The 24945-nt window shown below is 47.2% G+C and overlaps 1 protein-coding gene and 1 pseudogene across 1 annotated transcript in view; both read left to right on the top strand.

Moving 5' to 3' along the window:
- Window positions 1-24945, top strand: part of Ebf2 (EBF transcription factor 2) — a 248011-nt gene that overhangs the window by 70250 nt on the left and 152816 nt on the right. The gene's annotated exons all lie outside the window — the stretch shown is intronic.
- On the top strand, window positions 8524-9576 carry LOC105944591 (annotated as a pseudogene).

Below are 24945 nucleotides of genomic sequence, written 5' to 3'. Positions count from 1 at the left end.
CAGCTGACCTGCACTGGGACAACAGGAAGAATGTAGACTCCTTTGAAGGGGTCTGAATGCTGAAGGAGTGTCCCGTTCCTCAAAGTCTGCTTTATTCCCTCCTAGATTAACAATTTGGCACCCCATCTGGTATTATGGAGTATAAGAAATGCAGGAGAGAGAGGGTCATTGAATTTGTAACAGAGTCTTGTGTTTGGGAAATGGCCATGGGCAGTGTGAAGCAGGTTTGCTGGATGCCTGCATGGAGACCCAAAGGAGCTGTGAGGTTGAACTGTGGGTTGCAGTTGAGACCCAGTGGAGATGCTGGGACCATGAGATGGCTGCAAAGAAAAGCTGCCAGCCCAAGATGAAGCTTTTCAGGACTGTGAGTAGCCTAGCTGGAGGGGCGGAATTGGAATGTCAGAGACTTGTTGCTGGTTAGAATTATCGCACTTAGAGATTTATCACTGGCTAGAGTTGTTGGGCTTGGAGCTACAGAGTTTGATGTTTGCCCTGGTTGTTTATTTATTTATTTATTTGGTTGTTCGAGGTAGGGTTTCACTCTAGCCCAGGCTGATCTGGAATTCACTATGGAGTCTCAGGGTGGCCTCGAACTCACAGCGATCCTCCTACCTCTGCCTCCTGAGTGCTGGGATTAAAGGCGTGCGTCACCACGCCCGGCTTGGTTTTTTGTTGTTGTTGTTTGTTTTTATTTTATTTATTTGAGAGTGACAGAGAGAAGGAGGGAGGAAGAGAGAGAGAGAGAGAGAGAGAGAGAGAGAGACAGACAGACAGACAGAGACAGACAGACACACACACAGAGAGAGAATGGGCCCTTCCAGCCACTGCAAACAAACTCCAGATGCATGTACCCCCTTGTGCATCTGGCTAATGTGGGTCCTAGGGAATTGAGCCTTGAACTGGGGTCCTCAGGTTTCATAGGCAAGTGCTTAACCACTAAACCATCTCTCCAGCCCTGCCCTGGTTGTTTTAAATCTTGTATTGGTTGAATATTTCTTTGCTGCTCAATGTCATCTTCTGCGTGTGAATGTTTATTCTGTGCCATCATGGGTTTTTTTGGGAGGACTTTTTTTTTTTTTTGTATTATGGCGCACTTAAAAGACTTTTTGGATTATGGAGATGTTTGAACATAGGATTGATGAAAACTATGGGGACTCTTAAAGTTATACTGAATGCATTGTATTTTATATCATGTATGGATATGGGGACAGGGGCATAATGTGGTGGTTTGATTCAAGTATCCCCCATAAAGTAGGTGTTCTGAATGCTAGGTTCCCAGCTAATGGAGATTTGAGAATTATTGCCTACTAGAGGCAGTGTATTTTGGGGGGCAGGCTGATGGATGTTATAGCCAGTTTCCCCTTGCCAGTGTTTGGCACACTCTCCTATTCCTGTTGTCCACCTGATGTTGGTTAGTGGGTGACGTCCACCCTCTGCTCATGCCATCATTTCCCCTGCCATCACGGAGCTTTGTCTCGAGCATATAAGCCAAAATAAACCCTTTTCCCCTACAAGCTGCTCTTGGTTGGGTTATTTCTGCCAGCAATGCAGACCTGACTGCAACAACCTTGTTCTTGTGATTTCTGTTCATTTATTCTAGCATCTTCTAATTCACCTTCCTTCCTCCCTTCTTTTCCTAGACTTCTGTTCACAAGCTTCCTGTTACCCCTCTGTTTTGTTTATTTATTTTCCCTCCTTGTTCTGTGTATAATCCTTGTCCTTCTGTTGGTTCCCAGAATTTGTCATGAAAATACTGAAATGCGCAGCATTAGAGGGCATCACCGCCATGTGCTTCCCACCCAGGTTCCAGTGTGAACACTCTGCCAATTCACACTATCATCTGTCTCTCTGCTCTCCCATCATAGTTTATTTCGTAAAGACTTCACATTATATCGAAGAGCTTGTCCATTTGTTTTTCTGACCCAATTGTTTGCTTTCAAGTTCTAAAAGTAAATTTATTGACAAGCATCCTGTACCCTAATCAAAATCCCCGCCCACCACTGTCCTTTGTTCTCCCTCGCCAACTCCATCCACTGAGTAACGCCTTCTTTCCCACTCGTCCCTCTTCTGTTTTGATGTCTTTCCCCCTCCTCCATCATCCATGACAACATATTGATAGGCCCAATACCATGTAGGCCTGGTGCAGGTAATGACAGCTGCTGTCATGTCATGTGATGTCATGTATGCCCTACCTCTTTGTGTCATGAAGACAGCATCCCAAGGCATGCCAAATGGTCCTTTGTCTCTGACATTCTTTCCACCATTTCTTCCACAGCAGTCTCTGTGCCTTGGAGGGTGTCATGGAAATGTCTTATTTAGTGCTAACATTCAGCTGACTTTTCTTCTGAGCACTTTGAGGAGTTTTCAGTCTCCCAAGTCACTACCATCTATAAAGAGAAATTTCTCTAAACAAAAGGAGAGCAGCACTCATTCATCTCATTATCTATCTATCTATCTATCTATCTATCTATCTATCTATCTATCTATCTATCATCAAGGTAGGGTCTCACTCTAGCCCAGGCTGACCTGGAATTCACTATGTAGTCTCAGGCTAGCCTTGAACTCACGGCAATACTGCTGCCTCTGCTTCTGAGTGCTGAGATTAATGGCATGCGCCACCATGCTCAGCCCATAATACTTTTTGGGATTCCCAAGAAAGTTTTGGGTGTTAGTCACCAGCACATTTCCCTAACAACAACTCCAACATTCGCGTCATGAACTTGAACTCAGTATCTGTTGAGTCTGTTTTGCTTTTAAAGTAAAACTTAATCAAATGAACTGCTTACATCTTCAAAGTGTGATGAGATTTTTTTTCCAGGTAGGGTCTCACTCTAGCCCAGGCTGACCTGGAATTCACTCTGTAGTCCCATGCTGGGCTTGAACTCACAGTGATCCTCCAACCCTCCTGAGTGCTGGGATTAAAAGCATGTGCCACTATGCTCAGCCCGAGATTTATTATTATTTTTTCTTTTTTCAAGGTAGTGTCTCACTCTAGTCCAGGTTGACCTGGAATTCACTCTGTAGTTTCAGGCTGGCCTCGAACTCATGACGATCCTCCTACCTCTGCCTCCCAAGTGCCCCCATGCCCAGCTAAGTAAGGGTTTTGATAGATAAACACCTCAGGTAACCCAAACCCCTGGCCCTATGGAGAATGTCCCAGGCACTTCAGAAAAGTCCCCCTCCCTTCCCTTCTCCATCAACCCCTGTCTCCACTCACCCTTCCAGGCATCTCTGTTGTCCTGTAAGTCCGCTTGGCCTGTTCTGGAACTATGCAAAATGGAGCCGGCTGGGAGTATTCTCCTTGCCTGAAGGGTTTCTTCCCCGCGGCTGAGTGCTGTAAAGATGTGTGGAGACAGGCGTTTGCACCCATAGCGCTTCTGTTGGCCTCTGCGGGTGCTCAGTGCCAGTGGTTGTTGAAGGTTGCTGAGAACTCTTGCTTTTTCTCTTCTCTGGGTTCTGCTCCCTTCCTTATTTATGTCTAGAAAATGCCCAGTTAGGGCTGGAGAGATGGCTCACTGGTTACGCATGTAACCTGCAAAGCCTAACAATCCGGGTTCTATTCCCCGGTACCCGCATCAAGCCAGATTGAATACAGCAGTGAGGTGCGTGCATCTGGGGTTCATTTGCAGTGGCTGGAGGCCTGGCTCACCCATTCTCTCTGTCTGTCTCCTCTCTATCTCTTTCTCTCTGATTGCAAATAAATAAATAGGCAAATACATATTTAAAAAAAATAAAGAAAACCCCTGGTTCCATGATTCCATGGTTATAGGTGGAGAGCAGCATTCCTAGCTCACAGGCTGGGGCTGGGAAGAAAGTGAGGGAGTGTGTAAGAGGCTCTCGGTTCAGCTCCTGGCAAACTGCAGGCACTCAGTAAGTGATAGCTGAGATCGTTCCGACGAGAGCTTATCTGACTGCGTCGTGCCCTGTTTTCTAGCTCTGCGGCTTTTGCCAAGTCACGTCACACCAATGCGCCTTCATTTACTCCTCTAAAAACCTCTCCCATTCCTCATGAGTGACACAAGGATCAGCATACACCGCACCCTGAATCATCGGAAGGGAATGATGAAGACATAGGATGGCAAAAGAGTTTGCCGAAGAAATAACATCTACCTCTCTCTCTCTCTTTTTTTAAAAAAAATTTTTTCACACGACTTGAGTTTTGCAAGAAATTACTTTGAGGTCCTTGGATGAGAAAACCGTCCTGAAACGCCAAGAGCTACAGTGTGCAAGCTGTCCTGTTCCCAGACCCATTAACTGCCATTCAGCTAGGACTTAACAGTTTCCACTGGAGCAGAAAGAAGTTTATTTTACCATTTTAATTTGGTGCTGTTTTATTTACCCTGTTTGTGCTAACCCAAATTTGGCACCCACTCTGCACTCCAAGTGCTAATTTAAGTGACATATTTCCGTTCTGCCTGGGAAGGGTACACAGAAGAGCTGAAAGCCGTGTGTTTATAATTACAAGGTACCGAGCTGGCCCCAGCAGCATCTTGTAGCATATGGGAACGATGTGGGCTAGTTAGTCAAAGGTGATGCTGAAGCCTGGTGCTGTCTGGCTGAGTTTTGTAAACTCAGAGTTGTAAAGCTGCGTCCAATAAAACATGGGCTGAGTCAATTTAATATTTCCAGGCCAGTTTGTTGCGGTGGTAAGGACAACCCCGGTCTTTTTGCTTGGTCTGAAAATGCAGAGGTTTTTTTTTTGTCAGGAAAGGAGAGAGAGAGAGAGAGAGAGAGAGAGAGAGAGACTGAGACTATTTTCTTACAGTGCAATCTTTGGGAATCCTGACATGAAAGCTAGGCTCAGAACTAACTCAATCTGATTTAAATATATATATTTTTTATTTTTATTTATTTATTTGACAGAGAAAAAGAGGGAGGGAGGAAAGGAGAGAGAGAGAGAGAGACAGACAGACAGAGAGAGGACGGGCACTTCAGGGCCTCTAGCTGCAGCAAATGAACTCCAGACTCATGCTCCACCTTGTGCATCTGGCTTATGTGGGTCCTGGGGAATTGAACCTGAGTCCTTTGGCTTCACAGGCAAGTGCCTTAACCACTAAGCCATCTCTCCAGCCCTCAACCTGACCTTTTTTTTTCGTTTCCAGTGACATAGAGGAGTGCTCTTGGTTTAGATTCAATACTGTGCATCTTAAACTTTCTTTCTTTCTTTGTTTTTTTTTTTTGTTTATTTGTTTTATTTCATTTTATTTGACAGGGTCTTATGTAGCCCAGGCTGCCCTTGTACTTACCATATATTGGAGGATAACTTTGAACTTCTGATCCTCTTGCTTCCACCTCCCAAATGCTGCGATTACAAGCGAGTGCCATCACATCCAGTTTGTGGCGTGCTGGAGATTGAACAAAAATGCTAGACACTACCAGTTGGGGCTGTATCCCCAGCCCCAAGCTTTCTGTTTGTAAACAATATAATCTTGTTATATATTAGATCAATCAGTTCCCCTTACAGACCTTTCTATATTATTCAGTACAACAATGTAAATAAATAGTTATATATATTTTAATTATTTAATTTTTATTTATTTATTTATTTGCAAGGAGAGAGAGAGAAAGACAGAAGAGGAGACAGATCGAATGGGCATGCCAGGGCCTTCAGTCACTGCAAACAATCTCCAGACACATGCATGCCACTTTGTGCATCTGGCTTTATATGGGGATTGGGGCATTGAACCCAGTTCATCAGGCTTTGTTGGCAAACACCTTAACCACTAAGCAATCTCTCCAGCCCTATTTTTTTTTTCTTTTTCTTTTTCTTTTTTCTGAGGTGGGTCTCACTCTAGCTCAGGCTGACCTGGATTTCACTATGTAGTCTCAAGGTGGCCTCAAATTCACGGTGATCCTCCTACCTCTGCCTCCCAAGTACTGGGATTAAAGGCCCAGCCCCTATTTTTATTTTTATTTTTTGCTGCTCTGGAGAGTGAATACAGGGCTTCATGCATGCTATAAAGTGCTCTATCACTGAGCTATACCCCCATCACTTTCTAAACTTTTAATATTGAGATAGTCTCACTAAATTGAACTTGGGATCCTCCTGCCTTAGACTCCCAAGTATATAGGATTACAGGCCTGTTCCACAGGTTTGACTATACATATGACATTTAATATATATATATATATTAAATTATTTATTTATTTGATAGAAAGGGAGAGAGATAGAGAGAGAGAAAGAGAGAGAATGGACATGCCAGGGCCTCTAGCCACTGCAGATGAACTCCAGATGCACACGCCCCCCTTGTGCATCTGGCTTACGTGGGTCCTGGTGAGTGGAATTGGGATCCTTTGGCTTTGCAGGCAAACGCCTTAACCGTTAAGCCGTCTTTCCAGCCCTACATATGACATTTTAAACATAGGGAAAATAGGTGTTATGGTAGAACTGGATCTATTAGTTATGTGTGTGTGCGGGTGTGTCTGCCCAGAGCACTGACCTGGGCATCTCTCCTCATCCACAACCTTCTGCCATGAGGAGATGGCAGGAGAGAGCTGCCAGGCTTGGGATCCCCCTGCTACGCCACACGCAGCTCTCAGCTCTAGACGATGACCCCCACCCCCCGCCCCAGGCCAAGCCAGCTGGCAGAAAGGAAGGCCAGGAGCCCTCTGAGGAAGGCGTCCTGGGCAGTGTGCCCCATGGCTCAGGGCATGTTTCGGCTTGTGATCTGAGGGTGAGTCACCTGCCAGCCCAGCACCCAGAAAGGGCACCCAAAGTGGCTTGTGGCAGAGAGCCTCCCCCCCCCTTTGTTATGTACATGGGGTGCACAGAGGGTCCTGTAAGCTGCGGGGAGGTGTGGACAGGCTTCTCTGGAAGTCATTGACAGGGTCCCGCGTCTGAATGGGTTTCATTCCCAAGTACTTCAGACCCAGGAGGCCAAACAGCGTCAGGTCTGCGGTGTCTGCAACGCTTATCGAAATGACTGTGTGAGGACGTCACCTCTGGCCCACCAACTGATGTGCATGGCGAATTGTGTTTGCGTATTTAGAGCAGAATAGCGGAGGTCTTGCTCTTCCCGAGCGTTGTTTCCTTTTAGAACGCTGGTATTTACCCGTTTATTTTCATGTGCTGCGCGCATGTCACACGCATGCCCCTTAGCATCTAACCTTATGTGGGTGCTGGGGAACCTGACCCAGGCTGGCAGGCTTTGCAAGCAGCCTCAGAGCCATCTCCTCAGCACCTTTTTCATGCGTTTTTCTCTCACATAGATCTCTGCAATCCACAATTGACCACATTACAAGCCCAAATCTCACCCTGCATTCCACGTGGGCATAGTGACACCCTCTGGAATGTGGCACTCTGTTTGTACTCAGAGTTTTCTTTTTAACCTGTGGGGACTCAGCAGAGGTTCTGCCTCCATTCCACTCCATCCTACCTCGTGAATGTGGTCCTTGAGCCCATTTTTCCCTGTAGCAGTTACCTTCCCATTGCAGGGTTGAAACACCTGACCAGACCAGAAGCAGCTTATGGGAGGAAAGGGTTATATCATCTCACATTTTCTTTCCTTTTTAAAAAGGGGAGGGAGGGAGGGAGGGAATAGCATGCCAGGACCTGTAGCCACTGCAAATGAACTCCAGATGCATGCACCACCTTGTGCACCTTATGTGGACTCTGGGAGATTGAACACGGGTCCATAGGCTTCACAGGCAAGTGACTTAACCGCTGAGCCATCTCTCCAGCCCTCAACTTACATTTTCAAGGGGACGTTTCCTCATGGAGGGGAAAGCATGGTGGAGCAGGCAGCTGGGACATCATATGTTGTCACAGCAGCAGGAAGGAGGTAGCGTCAGAGTGAGTCAGCATTCCGTACTCAGCAGGGCTGGGTTGGTAAGCCTCAAGGTCTGGCCCCAGCCCCACACTTTAGCAAGGCTCCATCTGCCAAATGCTTCTCCCTGTGGAGACTGGGTAGTGGGCTTAATCACAAGTCCTTGAGCCTCTGGGGGACATTTTACATCCAAGCCACCACATTCTCTTTTCTGTCTGCAAAGCATCTTCACACACACCACAAACAACGTTTGTCACCTGTAGCAGGGGCTGCCATCATCCTTATTTTACTGGACCCCATGACTCCTAAAGAGGGTAGCACTTGAACGAACTTGAATATAGTTCACTTGCAATAGGCAGAGCCTGGGCTATTGCATTCTAAGCACAAAGGACTTTCTCTGTGTCTCAGGTTGGCTTCATTATTGGATACGGCACAGAACACGACCCAATGATCCCATTCTGTTAGTTCGGTCTGGTTTAGTCCTGGTCCATAGACCCAGCGTCATCTCTCAGAAGGAGCCGTGATCATAGACTGGAGTACTGTGTGGGAACACTTGCTTGGTGATTATTTCATCACAGGGTTCTGGGCAAAGCACTTTTGAACCTTATATTCCTCATCTGCAAAATGGAGATACGTAGAGTAGATGGCTTGTGCTGCCTGAGGGCTGGGCATCGGACAAAATGCTTTTTACAAAGTGTGTATGTGTGTGTGTGTGTGCACACGTGCGTGTGTGTGTGGCTCTTTCCCCTTTTGCAAGATGGTGGAGAGAAGGCTGAGACGGGACACTGAGGACAAGAAACCTGCAGTCAAGAGGCTGATGCCACAGGCAAGGCTAGAAAGGGGGTCCTGGGGTTGACAAGCAAAGAAAGGGACCCCACTGCGGCCGGAACCCCGCCCTGGTGAGAGGAATGGGTGGGTCTCCCGATCAGCTGTGCACTTCCGAGACTCGGGATGGGGGAAGCACCCGGCTGCCAAATCCAAGGTGGAAAGGAAGAAAAGCAAAAAGGTTCTTGTTACCGTCACACCACCAGTTGGTGGTGACAAGAACGGTGGTACCCAGGTGGGTAAGCTTCACAAAATGCCCAGGTATCATCCTACTGAAGACGTGCCACGGAAGCTGTTGAGCCATGGCTGCTACCCCTTCGGGCAGCACGTGAGAAGGCTGCGGGCCAGCGTCACTCCTGGGGATCCGTCATCCTCACGGGATGCCACCCGGCGAGAGCGTGGTGGTCCTGAAACTGCAGGGCACTGGCTTGCTCCTTGTGCCTGGACCCCTCTCTCTCAATCGAGTTTCTCTGCGTAGAACGCACCAGAAGCTTGTCATCGCCACCTCCACAAAAACTGGTATCAGCAATGTCAAAATTTCTAAACACCTCACTGGTCTCACTTCAAGCAGCTGTAGAGGCCCGGGCACCAGGAGGGTGAGGTCTTTGACTCGGAGGAGGAGAAACACGAGGTCACAGCGCAGGGTTGGGCGTGGTGGCACACACCTTTAATCCCAGCACTTGGGAGGCAGAGGTAGGAGGGTCACCATGAGTTCAAGGCCACCCTGAGACTACATAGCGAATTCCAGATCAGCCTGGACTAGAGAGAGACCCTACCTCAAAAAACTAAACAAAACAAACAAACAACAATAACAAAACTCAGAAGATGACAGACCAGAGCAAGGTCCGTTAGAAAGCTGGGCACTCACAAATTTCGCCAAAGACCAAAGTTGTTCCGCAGCTCCAGGGCTACCCATGGTTGGTTTTTGCTCTAATAAACGAATGGAGTTTATCCTCACAAATTGGTGTTCTCAGTCTCTTACTAAGACCCTAATTAAACAACTGGTAAATTTGGGCTGGAGAGATGGCTTAGCAGTTAAGTGCTTGCCTGTGAAGCCTAAGGACCTTGGTTCAAAGTTCGATTCCCCAGGACCCACGTTAGCCAGATGCACAAGGGGGCGCACATGTCTGGACTTTGTCTGCAGTGGCTGGAAGCCCTGGCGTTCCTATTCTTTCTCTCTCTCTGTGTCTGTTGCTCTCAAATAAATAAATTAATAAATGAAACACTGGTAAATTTAACTAAAACGTGTGCAATATGCATGTGGGTATACGTGCATGTATTTTGTGTGTTCATGCGTGTATGGGTACACGTGTACACATGGATGCCAGAGGACAACCTTGGGTGTTATTTTCAGAAATGTTCTTCATTTCGTTTGCTCCAGGGGATTCTCCTGTTTCTACCTCCCCGGCGCTGGGATTACAGTCATGCACCACCATGTTGACATTTTATGTGCATACTGGGCATCAAACTGAGACCCTTATGCTGGGCAGGCAAGCACTGAACTGCCTGAACCATTTCCCCAGCTGGTGGAGAAGGTGTCTTGTAAAATAAAGCAGCTGGGTGTTGTGGTGTGTGCCTGCAATCCCAGCACACAGGAGGACCAGGAGTTCAAGGCCATCCTCACCTACGCAATGAGTTTGAGGTCATCCTGGGCAACTGAGAGCCTGTCACAAACGAACCATCACCACCACCGCTAACAACAACAACAAAAAACCTCTCGAAAATGTACAAGGCATCCCCCTTGACTGCTCACTCCAACTTGGTGGGTCATGCATACCACCTTTTCTGTTTCTGTAACTTGGCATAATGTCGGTGGCACAGAAATGACTCCGTGTAGGAGCTAACCATCTATGGATGGGCTGAAAGCTGAGATGGTGCCACTCTGGCCTCTTGTTTTTGCCCCAAGCATAACATCTCCACGTACCTCATGGCATCCTGGAAGTAAGTTTCAGCAGTCTGAAAATGCTCCTTCGTGCACCTTCATGTCCATAGAGACATGAGGACTCAGAACAGACTTACATGTGAACTTGTGTGATCTTGTACAGTCACAAGCTGTCCTCAGGAGCTCCCTGTGTTATGTAATAATTCAGAGATTTATAAGATTCCCTGTATCATGGGGAAAAACACCTTAGCAACTTGTAGGTGTCATCAAGGTATTATTATTAGCACTAGTATATTACCATGGCCTGCCTCTGTGATAATTGAGTCTGTTGACACATGGCTGTTACCCTAAGCTCAAGTCAGCAGACCCTAAGATCAGGGTCTCTATATATACACACGCACACATTTATATATGTGATTGTGATTCTTATGTTTTATATATATATATATATATATATATATATATATATATATATATATATATGTATATTTTGAGGTGGGGTCTTACTTTAGCCTAAGCTGACCTGGAACTCACTATGTGGTCTCAGGGTGGCCTTGAAGTCATAGCAATCCTCCTACCTCTGCCTCCCGTGTGAGTGCTGGGATTAAAGGTGTGTACCCCCCATGCCAGGCTTTAAAAATATTTAATTAATTCATTTGAGAGAGAGAGAGATGAAGAGGCAAGAAGAGAGAAAGAAAATGGGCATACCAGTGCCTCCAGCTACTGCAGAAAACAAAACAAAACAATACTCCAGATGTGTGGACCACCTTGTGCATCTGGCTTATGTAAGCACTGGGGAATTGAACCTGGGTCCTTAGCTTCATAGACAAGTACCTTAGCTGCTTCACCATCTCTCCAGCCCTCAATGTAGACTTTTGACTTGTTGTAAAACTTTAGTTTGCCTATGATGTTTACATCCATATCACGAGGCATGTCTCCTGTAGCTTAGACTGCCCAGTGATCAGAAGTCTTCAGCAAATGAAATTCCCACACCACCGCTGTCCGCGTCCTTGCCCCAGCTCAGCCTCTAACTTCCTCCTCTGCTAAGAGGTAGCTGTGAGTTATCCTGGATGTCTCATTGAATTCCAGGGTAGATCTGGAGTGGAGGTCATTGGGCCATGCCCAGCAGCCCCTCGTGGGTGTCAGAGAAAGACCATGGAGCTGATAGGTAAGATGTGGGGGAGGCCACGTTGGCTTGCCAGAGCTTTGATCCACATCCGGATTGTTTGTGATTCTTATTTAACTCAAGATTTCAGTTGCTTTGAGAAACATAACACCCTTGGCTTTGAGCCCGCTCAGATTCCACTCCAGTCTCTGAATCTTCTGTGCCATGTAGTGTGTGGTTTACAGAGCATGGGCAGTGAGGTGATGAATCATAAACCCACATGCCATCCAAACACCAAAGAAGACAATTTTAGGGATTTTTGGGAGTTGGGGAGGGATAGCTCAGTGGTTAAAGTGGTTACCTTGCAAGTATGAGGACCTGAGGTCAAATCTCCAGAACTCATGTAAACGCCGGGCATGGTGGTATGGGCCTGTGACCCCAGTTCTACTGGGAAGGCAGAGACAGGTGGATCCCTGGGGCTCACCAGCCAGTCAGTCCAGCCTAATTGGTGAGCTCCAAGCCAACAAGAAACCCTGTCTCAGAAAAGGTGGCCAGTGTTCTTGAGGTTGACACCAAGGTTCTCCTGTGACTTCTACATGCATGTACAATATGTAACACGCACCCAAACATACATGCACATGCATATACATGGCAGAAGGAAATTTCGGCTTTTGTTCGTGTATTGCATGAAGAAAATGGGTGAATAGGAAAAGATTTTGGAAACAGGTTGACAGGAGAATCAGTTATCAGATGACCAGGGTGCAATCCATTAAGTTCAAATGAATCTTCACACAGCCATGCCTCAAGCAAGGAATACTGACTGGGAAGCGGGTAAATCTAGGCCATAGTATATGCGCCAAACCTGCAGGCGCAGTCCTGTGGTCCTTGTCTTTGGAGAGTTGTAATCTAGTTAGGATGGCAATCTTAGGACAGTTAATTCAAGTGATGTGGTTTCACATGTGGCATTGTTTCCAAAGGCCACATATCTGAGGGATGGGAGTTTGAGCAGACTTCACTAGTGGTAGAAAAAGGCTTCACAAGGGAGCTGGGAGCCAGGGGCATGGTGCATGGTGAAGCACACCTTTAAATTCCAGCACCCGGAGAACCGAGGTAAAGAGGGTCGCTATGAGTTCAAGGGCAGCCTGGGATAGAGTGAGCACCTGCCTCAAAAACAAAAACAACAAAAATGAAAATCCACAAGGGAGCTGGGAATGGAACGTGCATAGGGCTTGGCCTAGTGGCGTAAGCCTGTAAACCCAGCTACTCTGGAGGCCGAGGCAGGGCCATCGTAAGTTCAGTGCCTGCCTGGGCATCTTGAGACCTGGTCTTCAAATGAAAAATGAAAAGACGGACTGGGGAGATAGCTCAGACAGTAAAGTGTCTGTTTTGCAAGGAGGAGGACCTAAATTCGATCCCTAAGCCCCTCAGAAAAAGGCTGGATGTGACGGTGCATCCTTGTAACCCCAGTGCTGAGGAAAGAGGAGGATTCCCTGGCAGTTAGCCTAATTTTCCAGCTGCAGGCTATGAAGAGACCCTGCCTCAAAAACAAACAAACAGACAGATAGACAGACAGACAAATGAACAACAAAAAATAATAAAAATGAGTGAATGGTGCTCCTGAGAGAAAATGACATCTAAAGTTGTCCTCTTCCTGGCTGAACCAAGAATAAATAGCCTTTTGAGGGTCGTCAGCAACTTGAGCATGACCTCTACTATATAGTTGTTTTATACAGGAAGAAACCGAAGCCCAGAGAAGTTAAATGACTTATCCAGAGTCACTCAGCTCGTAATTGGTAGCATGATATCCATTTCTTCTGCCCAGAAGTTTGGCTTCTCAAGTGTGTGCCTGGCTGTTTTATTTGGGCCAAGGTGATTCTGGAAACCCTTGCAGCCCCCAGATCGTTTTCCTTGTGGGCGTCCCACATGAAGGTACTGATGGCATGTAGTTTCACTCCACGTCAGGTGAGGCATGGGGGATTTATTATGCGGCCACCGAGCCCTTCAGAGAAGGCACCAGCTGATTCTGAAGGGTGTCCTGTACCTAGTGTGGGCAGAGGAGTGAAGAGGGGATCTGCCGCAGAGCCCTGGAGGACTTCCAGAATTCTCTGGAGCCTTGAGGTGGATAGGGGAGCTCTCTGCTTGGCAGGTTTCCCCCACCCCAGCTGCAGCGTAGGCTTGGCCACACTCCGGTCTATCACTTTTCAAAGATCAACAATTCCCCTGTCTCCTTTAAGAGTAGAGTTATTATCCATGAGATCTTCTGGAGGCAGCAAAAAGGGTACCTTTGGCTTGGCCATGATTTTTTTTTTTTTTTTTTCTTTTTGGCAGAAGCTGAGTTTTTCGAGAAGTTTCTCAGTTTAAGGGAGGTGGGTGGATAAGAATCTTTGTGAACACCCAGGAAGGGTAGCAGCAGTTCTGAGCTCCTTCTGTAAAACTCTTTAACAAGCTCTATGGGAAGAAGGAGCTACAAGTTGTTCCCAAAACATAGCCAGCAAGGAACCGTGGGTAAATTTTATCTACTGAAAACTGGGGCTTTGAGGTGAAATCGGGGTAACGGGTTGCACTGATATTTCCCAGGTATGTAGATGTTGGCATGCATGGATCTGAAGGTCTAGTTACATACACTTCCAATTATGTGGCCGGTGCAACTGTGTGGAAAGCTGGCAGCCACCCAGACCTGACGGTTTGTCCCGTGAACCAGCCTTGGCTGCTGTGGCTGGGAAGGGCTTATGTTCTCATGGTCTTTACGAATCTAGGGGATCCAGCTCTCCTTCTTCTCATACCAGAAACAATTTATTTGGATTCCAGTGTACACCCACATACACATGCAAGCACATAAAGGTTACCTTCCTTTCATCCTCACTGACCTTGGCACCCAACGTTTGGAGGAGAGAATTTAATATAACCAGTATGGCCAATGTGGAAACCATGTATTCCCCATTGAAGAAATGTGACAGGGCTGGAGAGGCGACTTAGTGTTTAAGGCCCTTGCTCGCAAAGCCAAAGGACCCAGGTGTGATTCCCCAGAACCCACTTAAGCCAGATGCACAAAGGTAGCGCACATGTCTGGAGTTTTTTTTGTAGCGCCTGGAGTGCTCATTCTCTCTCTTTCTCTGTCTGCTACTCTCTCTCTCTGTTAAATAAATAAATAAAAATAAAATATTTAAAAGGTGAAATTTCATTGTTTTAAAATACTTTATTTATTTGAGAGAGAGAGAGAAAGAGAGAATGAGCACATCAGGTCCTCTAACTATTGCAAACCAACTCCAGATGCATGCACCACCTTGTGTATTTGGCTTATGTGGATACTGGGGAATTGAACTCCAGTCTTTAACTGCTAAGTCATCTCTCCAGCCGGACAGTTTGTTTTTTAAAGCGATAATTGAAAACTTACCTTTTTATTTATTTATTTATTTATTTTTGTTTTTTTGAGGTAGGGTCTCACTCTGGTCCAGGCTGACCTAGAATTAACTATGTAGTCTCAGGGTGGCCTCAAACTCACAGCAATCCTCCTACCTCTGCCTCCCTAGTGCTAGGATTAAAGGTGTGTGACACCATGCCCAGCTTACCTTTTAAAATTTCTTTAAAAATTTATTTATTTAAGGGAGGGAGCGAGAGCGAGGGAGGGAGGGGGAGAGAAAGAGAGAGAGAGAGAGAGAGAGAGAGAGAGAGAGAGAGAGAGGGAGAGAGAGAGAAAGAAAATGGGAGATTGGCCACACCAGGGCCTCCAGCCACTGCAAACAAACTTCATGGGCTGCCTTGTGCATCTGGCTTATGTGGGTTCTGGGGAACCGAACTGAGGTCCTTAGGCTTTGCAGGCAAATGCCTTAACTGCTAAGCCATCTCTCCAGCCTTTGAAAAGTTATCTTTTAAACAACCCCAATAACAGAGGATAAAACTCACAAGGCAAAGTTTGGAGTTTATGCATTGACCTTCATACGAAGGAGGATAACCTTCGTCATACCTGCAGCTCTGGCGTCTCAGCCTGACTGCAGGCCCCCGTGGGCACGCCCTGGCAGTATGCATAATTCAGAAGCCCTCTCTGCAAGCGGGGATATCTATAGCCCAGGCTTAACATCAGTGTGGGGTGAACTCTGGAGTTGGAGCTGGCTTTCCTTGCTTTGCAGCTTCCTGGGGGCATGTTGAGTCACAGAGGGGGACTTGGAAGAAAACAGAATAGGGGTCTTACTGAGTCAGGGGACTTGCATTTAAATCCTTCAATCTTGAAATGATCAAACAGAAGAAATGTCTGTAAAAGAGAAAGAGGGAGAAAAAAAAAATCGCAGTAACTTTTGGTAGCTTGGCCTAAATGTTCTTTGACTGTTTCCCACTTCCTCTGTATTTTTTCTTTAAAAATCATGTCATTTCATTTGAAAGTGCATGCTCAGTTCTTTTTGCCAAATTGTATAAGTAAATTATAATTTTATGTGAAGTTTAATTTTTTTTATTATTTATTGATTTTCTATAAAATGATTGTACTCTTAGACCCCCTCACCCATGCCCCAGTTCTGCTGAGGGTCTTCTTTGGTTGGGTTGTGGGGGGGGGCCAAGAGGTCTCAGTCAGTCTAGGGGGATATAGTACCTCAGGCTATTCTCACCCACCCCGAGGCTCTTACGATCATTCCGCTCCTTCTTCTGCAAAGTTCCCTAAGCCTTGGCAGGCAAGAGAGAGATCTGATTTAGTGTTGCTTCTCTGTAGTCTCTGGACCTCTGTTCTGATGAGGTTTGGGTGATCACAGTGTCTGTCGTCGTCTCTCTGGAACTGGTTGTCAGGCTAGCTGTGAGAGCAGTACTCGTGTCACTGCTCCCCCTGGAATGAGTTCTGAGCCCCGCAGATGGGATGGAGATGGCCTGTCTCATGGTGCAGAGTCGCCTGGCTCTTCTTGATGTGTGGACGTGTCCTGGTTCTCCCTAGTATTCTATGCATCAAACAGAACACACTCTCTGATGTGCCCCACAGGAGTACGGCCAGAACTGGTGCCTACCCAACCCCTCTGTATGTTTCATTTTCTTTTTGTTTTTCGAGGTAGGGTCTCACTGTGGCCTAGGCTTACCTGGAATTCACTATGCAGTCTCAGGGTGGCCTTGAACTCCTGGCGATCCTCTTACTTCTGCCTGCCAAGTGCTGGGATCAAAGGCGTGTGCCACCACACCCGGCTCCCTCTGTATTTTTCTGTAGGACTATTTTACATGTGTTAGAGCACACATGATTTTTGTTTTCTGTTATTTTAAGTTTCACATTCAACTGTGCCTATTTTCCAATTCTACCATTAACCCCCCTTTTATATATTTTATTTATTTATTTGAGAAAGAGAGAGAGAGAGAGGGGGAGAGAGAGAACAGGCACTTCAGGGTCTCTACCACTGCAATGAGCTCCAGATGTATGTGCCATCTTAATGCATCTGGCTTAGGAGGGTACTGGGGAATCAAACCTGGGTCCTTTGGGTTCACAGGCAAGCACTTTAACCACTAAGCCATTTCTCCAGCCCCATTACCCCCTTTTATGTGGTATGGTACGTGTGTATTGTGTATGCGTGATGAGTGCATGTATGTGTGAGTGTGGATGTATGCAGGCCTTGGAACATGTATGGAGGTCCAAGGGCAACTTTTGGGCATTGGTTTTCACCATCCTCCTGTATTCAGGCAGGGCCTCTCGTTCACTGCTGCTTTTGCTGGGCTAACTGGCCGTACACGTTTCTGGCAGGTTCTCCTATTTCTTGGCAGTAGGTATGGCTGGGACTACAGACACCTGCTACAGCATCCGGCTATGGTTGCGAACTCAAGTAGTCATGCTTGCACTGGAAGCACCTCATCTGCTGAGCCCCAATTTCTTTTCTTAATTTTTGGTTTTTTGAGGTAGGGTCTCAGTCTAGCCCAGGCTGACCTGGAATTCACTATGGAGTCTCAGAGTGGCCTCGAACTCACAGGGATCCTCCTACCTTTGCCTCCCGAGTGCTGGGATTAAAGGCGTGCGCCACCATGCCCAGCAGAGCCCCAGTTTCTTGACCCTTTTTAAAATGGCTGACTGCTTTTCTGCTGAGCCAGCCATTTCAATGGTATTCTTGGCATGATAAGGGTCTCGCTGTTTTCCCTTTTAAAAATGCCACAGTGATCATACTTGTGCCTATGGAAAACTTGGGGTGTGAACCTTAGAGTGGGGATTCATCAACAGAATGTAGTGGGGACTTGTTGCCGGGCAATGTGATGCACGCCTTTAATCCCAGCGCTCGGGAGACAGAGGTAGGAGGATTGCCTTGAGTTCGAGGCCACCCTGAGACACCATAGTGAATTCCAGGTCAACCTGGGCTAGAGTGAGGCCCTACCTCGAAAAACCAACCAACCAAACAAAACAAAACAAAAAAAAAAAGAGAATGTAGTGGGGACTTGTGAGAAGCTACCAAACTGTTTTTGAGCTCCTTGCTTTTTTTGCACCATAGAATCAAGAATATCTTACTTTTTTTTTTTCAAGGTAGGGTCTCACTCTGGCTCAGGCTGACCTGAAATTCGCTCTATAGTCTCAGGGTGGGCTCGAACTCTCAGTGATCCTCCTACCTCTGCCTCCCGAGTGCTGGGATTAAAGGCGTGCACCACCACGCCCGGCTTATCTTACTTATTTTATTGACAGGCATATTAGCAACATATAAATATAATAAGACATAAAGACAGTATATTACGTTGCTGTAATTATATGTTTATATATAATATTTTAAGTATATATAGAAGACCATATGTATTATAACATATAAACATAAAATATTTTGTGTGTATGTGTTTGTTTCTCTTTATGTTGATGAGAGTTTTGTATTCTGGAAACCAAACGAATTTAAATCAACTTCAGATTTAAAATGAAGATAGGGATATATATATATTTTTCTCCACACAGGGGAGAGAGGGAAGGAAGGTGCTAGAACAATCATGCAACAGAGGCTGTTGCCCCTCCCAAAAGGTTAGGGGTCATCAGGGGAACTTAGTGGTCTTGGAGGGTGGCGTAAACATAGATGGATGAGGGACACACAGCCCCCCAATAGTTTTAGTGTCCCCCCCCCCATGAAGTCTGGCTTTCAGACTGTTCCCCTGGGGATGAACAGAGCCTCACATTTCACTTCCAAAGGCCATTTTCTGGTGGAGGGTCAGAGGCAGGGAGGAAGAGCAGAGGTGAGGAGAAAGAGGGGGCCACACTAACTGGATAGGAGCCTGCCCCGGGAGGTGCTGAGTGAGCTAGGATGGCCCCACCCAGCCGGCGCTCTGGGAACCCTGCGTAGGAAGAGCTCAGTGTGGGTGTTCTAGGAAGATTGCTCACCACTTGCTATTTAGCACATGTCTGAGGGAATAGCTCACGGAATTGGCAACAGAGTTCAGAAAGTTAGACTATGGGAAAGCTGAGTTTCCACTGTGTTTGAAGCCCAAACGAGAATGTGAGCCCAGGTGTCTGAGAGCACAGAGCTAAAAATGCCATCCACACTCACCCCTAATTGGGTCAGATTTATATATAAGACGAGGGGCTGGGACGGCGGAGTCCTCCCTCTGGGGGACTGTGGCCAAGTATTTTTGAAAAGCTTGGTCCAGGAGTTCTAAGAGGCTTTCCCTGAGTGTCTGGTCCATAGAAAAACCCATTCCACTGTATTAAGAAATTGTGAGATTCTTAATTTGCATTTGTCAGTGACAGTAGTTTGAACATTTAAATCCCGATTCTTCATTTTAAGGTGAAGGTGACGGGAACTTGTCCCTATGCACGCGTCACGTTGGCGGCGGCAAGAGCTGTGCGTGCGTAGCTTTCCATGGGGAGGTTCAGAAGCCGCGTGACTACTTGTGTTCATTCTTTTCCCCGACTTTCATGGCTTCTTCCATTTCCTCTTTGAACCCGGCCTTTTTTGGGTCTGCCTTGCAGAAAAATCAGCACCAACCACAGCATTTAAAAAAAAAATATTTTACTTTATTTATTTATTTGAGAGTGACAGACAGAGAGAGAAAGAGGCAGAGAGAGAGACAGAATGAGCGCGCCAGGGCCGCCAGCCTCTGCAAACGAACTCCAGACGCGTGCGCCCCCTTGTGCATCTGGCTAACGTGGGACCTGGGGAGCCAAGCCTCGAACCGGGGTCCTTAGGCTTCACAGGCAAGCGCTTAACCGCTAAGCCATCTCTCCAGCCCCCAACCACAGCATTTTGATCTAGCACTCTGGGCTCTTGGAGGACGAGCAAGGCGGACTAGGACCGGGTGGTGGTGGAGAAGATCGAGGTCACTCTCGCTGCTTGCAAGTTAGAAGTAAGGGCTGGGGGTGTCCCTCAGGGGGACGGATGCCTACTTACCCAGCAGGTGGGGGCCCTTGGATTGGATGCTCCACCCCCCACCCCCACCACAAAGTAGAAAGACAAACATGTGCCCATGCCAAGACAAAGCATGAAGGCCACACAGTGCGTGGCTGGTCAGAAGGCAGGGGCGACAGCCACAGGTGACAGCCATTGGGAGGGCAGAGGAAGGAAGCTTCCAGGTTGGAGCAGGGCAAGAGCGGGCTTGCAGGTGGAACCAAAGGACATGGGGTTCCGAGTTTGGGACGGAAGTTGAGGGACTCCGGAAGCTGGGAACCAGCATATTCTGTAGTTCAAGTTCTCTGCCCCTGACTTTGCATGAGTGATGGAGTCACAGCTTTCCAAGGACCACTAAGAGTCACAGGGGTGTAAAGAGGACCATTCCCTACCACAGTGCTGCTGTTACAAGCTCTCTTGTGCCCCCCAACACCCCGCCCCCACTTCCTCCCTCCAAGGCATGTGACATTCTTTTTTTTTTTTTTTTTTGTGGTGGCCTCCAACTGTCATTAAGCAAGTCAAAGGTCATCGGTCTAGAAATTGACACACTTGACCCATTTCTTTTCTGGGCTGGACCTGGAGTCTGGAGCCAGTGCCCCCAGGGACCATGTGGAGGCCTCAAAGCCCAGGGTTCATTGCTCTCTTCCCATGAGGTGTATAATTTGATATTTATTGCCTCTCTCCCCAACAAGGTCTATGGTGCCACTGGGATCCATTCGGTGAGGAATGCTGATCCCCTTTATGAATTTTTGATGGTGGAGGAGGAGTCATGGAGACCACTTGGGGGACCTTGTGAAATGGAAATGCTGTGTTCTTTTTGATCTTTCTCTCTTCCTTTTTCTTTTCTTCTTTCTCTCTCTTTTGCTCCCCCCGTCCTTCTTTGCTTCCTTCCCTCCTCTATCTCTCCTCTCTTCTTTCTCTCTCTCACACCACTGAGGCCATCCATATGCTTCTGTGAGCGCAAGTGTGCGTGGGATGTTTGGAGAAGACTCGCTTCTTTGAGCAGCCACCCTTCACCTGTGTCTTGCTGGGTTTAATCATAACCTTGGCAACTTCCTTAAGAAAAAGAGATAGTCAGTCCTGACAACAAAAATGCAAACCAACACAAAGCAACACACAAGACTCACTGTGGACAAGGGGACCGTGCACCCCACCCCCACCATTCGCTTTCTGGTGGTCTGAGGGGCAGGACTCCAGGGACGAAGACAGTCAGAGTCTGTATTTCATTGCTGCACATTTCACAGCTACAGTGCGAAGCAATACAGTCCTGCTTTTTATTAGCCTGTGTGAGTCCAGAGCAGAGCAAAGTTTTTGTTTTTTTTTTTCTTTTCATTTTTCAGAGTTAGAACTTTTTGCCAAACTGTGAGATGATTTAACCACAATTTCCTTCCTGATTTTAGTCCAAAGCGGGGAGGGGGAGGGGCGAGCTGGGTGGGTGTTATTGTTTAATAAGATTTAAACAGGGTCCCTATTTTGTGGCCGGAACAGTTTTCCATGCCCTTTATCTGTACTGGGATTTCAGCTGGGTTTTTATTTTAGTGACATATGGCCCATCTATAATAAAAAGAGACGAACCATTCAGATTTAATTTGAGCTGCTAAGGACGTCAGAAGGGCTGCAAGGGGAGGCTGTACCTGAGCTTTCTTTCTTTTTTTTTTTTTTTAATTGTGGAGAGAAGTTGAGAAGGTGACTTTTGGAATTAGTTTGGTTTGGAGGCATTAAGTCCCAGATCAAGGGAGAAGGTCAGTTGGAAAGCTTGGGAGCCATGCCAGCTTTTTCCCGGCTCTTTTTCTGGAGCCTCGCCTGTGGGGCCTTTCAGAGGGTCTACCCTTCAGGGGCGCTGCTCTCCACCTGCTTCCCCCTCGGACAGGGAAATGGGCTTTTAAAATTATTACGCAGCGCGCCCCAGCCGGCTCCTGGTCTGAGTGCTGTGTGGCATGACGCGCTGAGACTCAGCGGCTGGGGGGCAGGGCTCTGGGCTGCAGCTGGTACACAGAGCCTATACTGCATGGGGACATGCTGCCCTCTGAGGACACAGCCCACCTGGCCTCCACACACCCCTGGCACGGTTCCCAAATCATTTACTCTCATTTCACTCCCAAACACTGTCATGGAAGGAAGGTTTATTTATTTATTTTCGTTTTTCCTCCCCAACCCCTACACACATTTTTTTTTTTTTTCATTTGTGAGCCATATAGCAACTTGCTGGTACAGCGATGGCTTTTGTGAAACCTGAGTTTTACAATAGCAAAGTGAGCAGAGATTTGTGCAATTACACAGGACTCTTATCAAAGATTTTTTTTTGAGGAATTCTTTATTTTATTTTAAATATTATTTACTTGTGAAAGAGATGGAAGAGAGAGCAATAGTGAGAGTGAGAATAAGAGAGAAAGAGAGAGAGAGAGAGAGAGAGAGAGAGAGAGAGAGAGAGAGAGAGAGGGAGAATGGGTATGCCGTAGCCTCTTGCTATTGCAGCCAAACTCTAGATGCATGTACCACTTTGTGCATCTGGCTTTACTTGGGTACTGCAAAACTAAACATAGGCTGTCAGACTTTGCAAGCAAGATCCTTTAACTGTGGAGCCATCTCTGCAGCTCCTCATCAAAGGTCTCTTTCTGTGGATATTCTTAAATGTAGGTGTGGGTCCCTGAACATGAAAATGGGTGGCAGTATTTGGAAAGCACTCTATGTCCCCAGATGCTGAACCGTGTTGCATGGCAGCTTGAGCTGCAGCCAGAAGCCACTGCACGTTGTAGGGCGGAACGTGCCTGTGTCGGACCCGTTTGCCCTCTGTTTCTAACGTGAGCCTCCAACGTTCACTTTTACAAGTTTTCGTTGTGCACGGATTCACCCCTTTGTGTTACTACTAATTAACTGTAAGGATAGCCTTCTGCCACACCATGTGCTGGGGGAGGGTGATGTGGGCATGTTTCCTTGGGCAAGAGTGGAGAGACTCACATTAAAATTTATTTATTTATTTATTTGAGAGAGAGAGAGAGAGAGAGAGAGAGAGAGAGAGAAGGAAAAAGGCAGATAGACACACAGAGAGAATGGGCATGCCAGGGCCTCTAGCCACTGCAAACTGTAGATGCGCATCCAGCTTACACGCGTCCTGGGGAATCAAACCTGGGTCCTTTGGCTTTGCAGGCAAATGCCTTAACCACTAAACTGTCTTTCCAGCCCAGAAGCCACATTTTGTAAGCGTGTTCATGTTGCAGTGAGAAGTCACAGTGTATCTCTCTTCTTTTACCCATGTGGGGCACCCAGAGGCCATCTTCCTATTTTCTTTAGCAGCAAGAAATATCTCAGGGTAGACCATTGTTAGGGTGTCCCTCATTGCCATCATGGACTAGCCAGGGTGATTGTGCAGGCCACTCTCCAAGACAGCTGCCAATAGCATCCTTGATTTACTCGCGGTGACTTGGAGATCCACTGCTAACAGCCATCTTGATGGGAAACAGCACGGTAATTGCTTGGGGAGAAAGATAGGCATGTAGCAGTCGTAAAAGAAAATCTGCCCACCGCCAAGCCAAATGCCACTGCTCTCCTTCCATGTGGTTGGCTGGCTGGCCCTTTACTCAAGCCCCCCAAGGTGGGTTTGGGGGTTTCCTTGCCTTGTTAACCCTCTCCCTTTCCAGTGTGAGGTTTGAGTGATTCTTTTCTGTTCTTCGGTGGGGGGGGGGGGCGGTGGGGGGAAGATGGAGCACGTGGAGAGGGGGCTGAAGTATTCAGTGCATGTTTTCTGGGGCTTCCAGTGTGATGATCTTGGTGACAGGAGCTTCTGACGGGCTCTGGGGCTGCCTAGCAGCCTGTGACCACAGTCGATCAGCTGGGGGTTCATGGTGCTATCTACCTTTTCAAAGTGACAACGAGGTAGGGAAGAAGAATCACAGTACAGCCCAGTGCAGACAACAACAACAACAAAAAGGCTGGCTAGAGAGGAAAATAATAAACTGATAACGCATCTGACTGTTCCCTCCAGTGGGCACCATGAAGGTTCCATTCTCTCACATCTGCTTCATTATCGTTAGTCTCTGTCCTCCATTCCCAACCCACTTTATAGTTGTGATGCTAGAAAAAAAAAATGTGTCTTTGATATGTGCCATAGAAGAAACCACCAGCCAATAGCATCTGTGTTTTGGCACTGCAGGTAAGGAAGTTAAGACTGACTGGGAAGGAGCCCTGCTCATGCCGTGGTTGAGAGGGGACCATACTGCCTTTGTACGGGAGGAAACAAAGGCTTGTGCGAGTAGCTTGGTGGAATTAAGTGCTCTACCATGTTTCTCTACTTCCTTTCTGGCTCTTCTCTTCTTCCCTTGCTCTTCCATTCGCCTTGTCTGTCTGTCATGATCCAGACATACTTCAGGACAAGAGAGGGAATTAAAGGGCTTATGGGCCTGCCTAGTCAGTCACCACTCATCATGCATTTAGCAGGCACCCCTCTCTCTGCCTGTGGGGTGCTGTGTAAGCTGAAATACAAACTCGCAGGCACGACCCCTTGCTTGTATTGGATTGAGGAATTAGGCTCTGTGAGGCCGAGGATGACTGGAGCTCCGTGTAGGATTGAACGAGATAGGCGATGTGGAAGTATTTGGCATGGGCCCTGACTCCTGGGGGGTATGATGTGGATTAAAGTGATAGCTCGCAGCCCCTGCCCTACGCTCAGCCCATGCCTCCTGGAGATCCGGGGCCAGGGGATGAGGGCAGGCTCGGGGTTTGGAAAAGCCTCTTTGCTGTATTCCCTAATCAGATCTCAGTCAGATAACAGCTCAGACCTGGGAACATGAGATTTTAATGTGAAATGAATAAGTACCCTGAGACTGAAGCTTGTCACTGCTGCGCATCTGGAATCACTTACAGCTGGGTAAATTCACTGGGAGCAGCAACGCCAGTGAACGCGGGGTTTAAAGGGAGGCGCACAGCGCGTTCCTTCTAATGTCTAAACAATCTGATGTTGACAAGCCTTTCACATTAACCCCAAAGTGGCAAAGTTTAAACCCTTTATTATCCGATTCAGTTTGGCAAATCATTTAGAGGCTTAAGGGTCCATATTTACAGGAGAAA

Source organism: Jaculus jaculus, chromosome 12 (assembly GCF_020740685.1).
Source record: "Jaculus jaculus isolate mJacJac1 chromosome 12, mJacJac1.mat.Y.cur, whole genome shotgun sequence".
Classification (NCBI taxonomy): domain Eukaryota; kingdom Metazoa; phylum Chordata; class Mammalia; order Rodentia; family Dipodidae; genus Jaculus; species Jaculus jaculus.
Note: the sequence above shows the minus strand (reverse complement) of the source record. Positions and strands in the feature narration are given on the sequence as shown.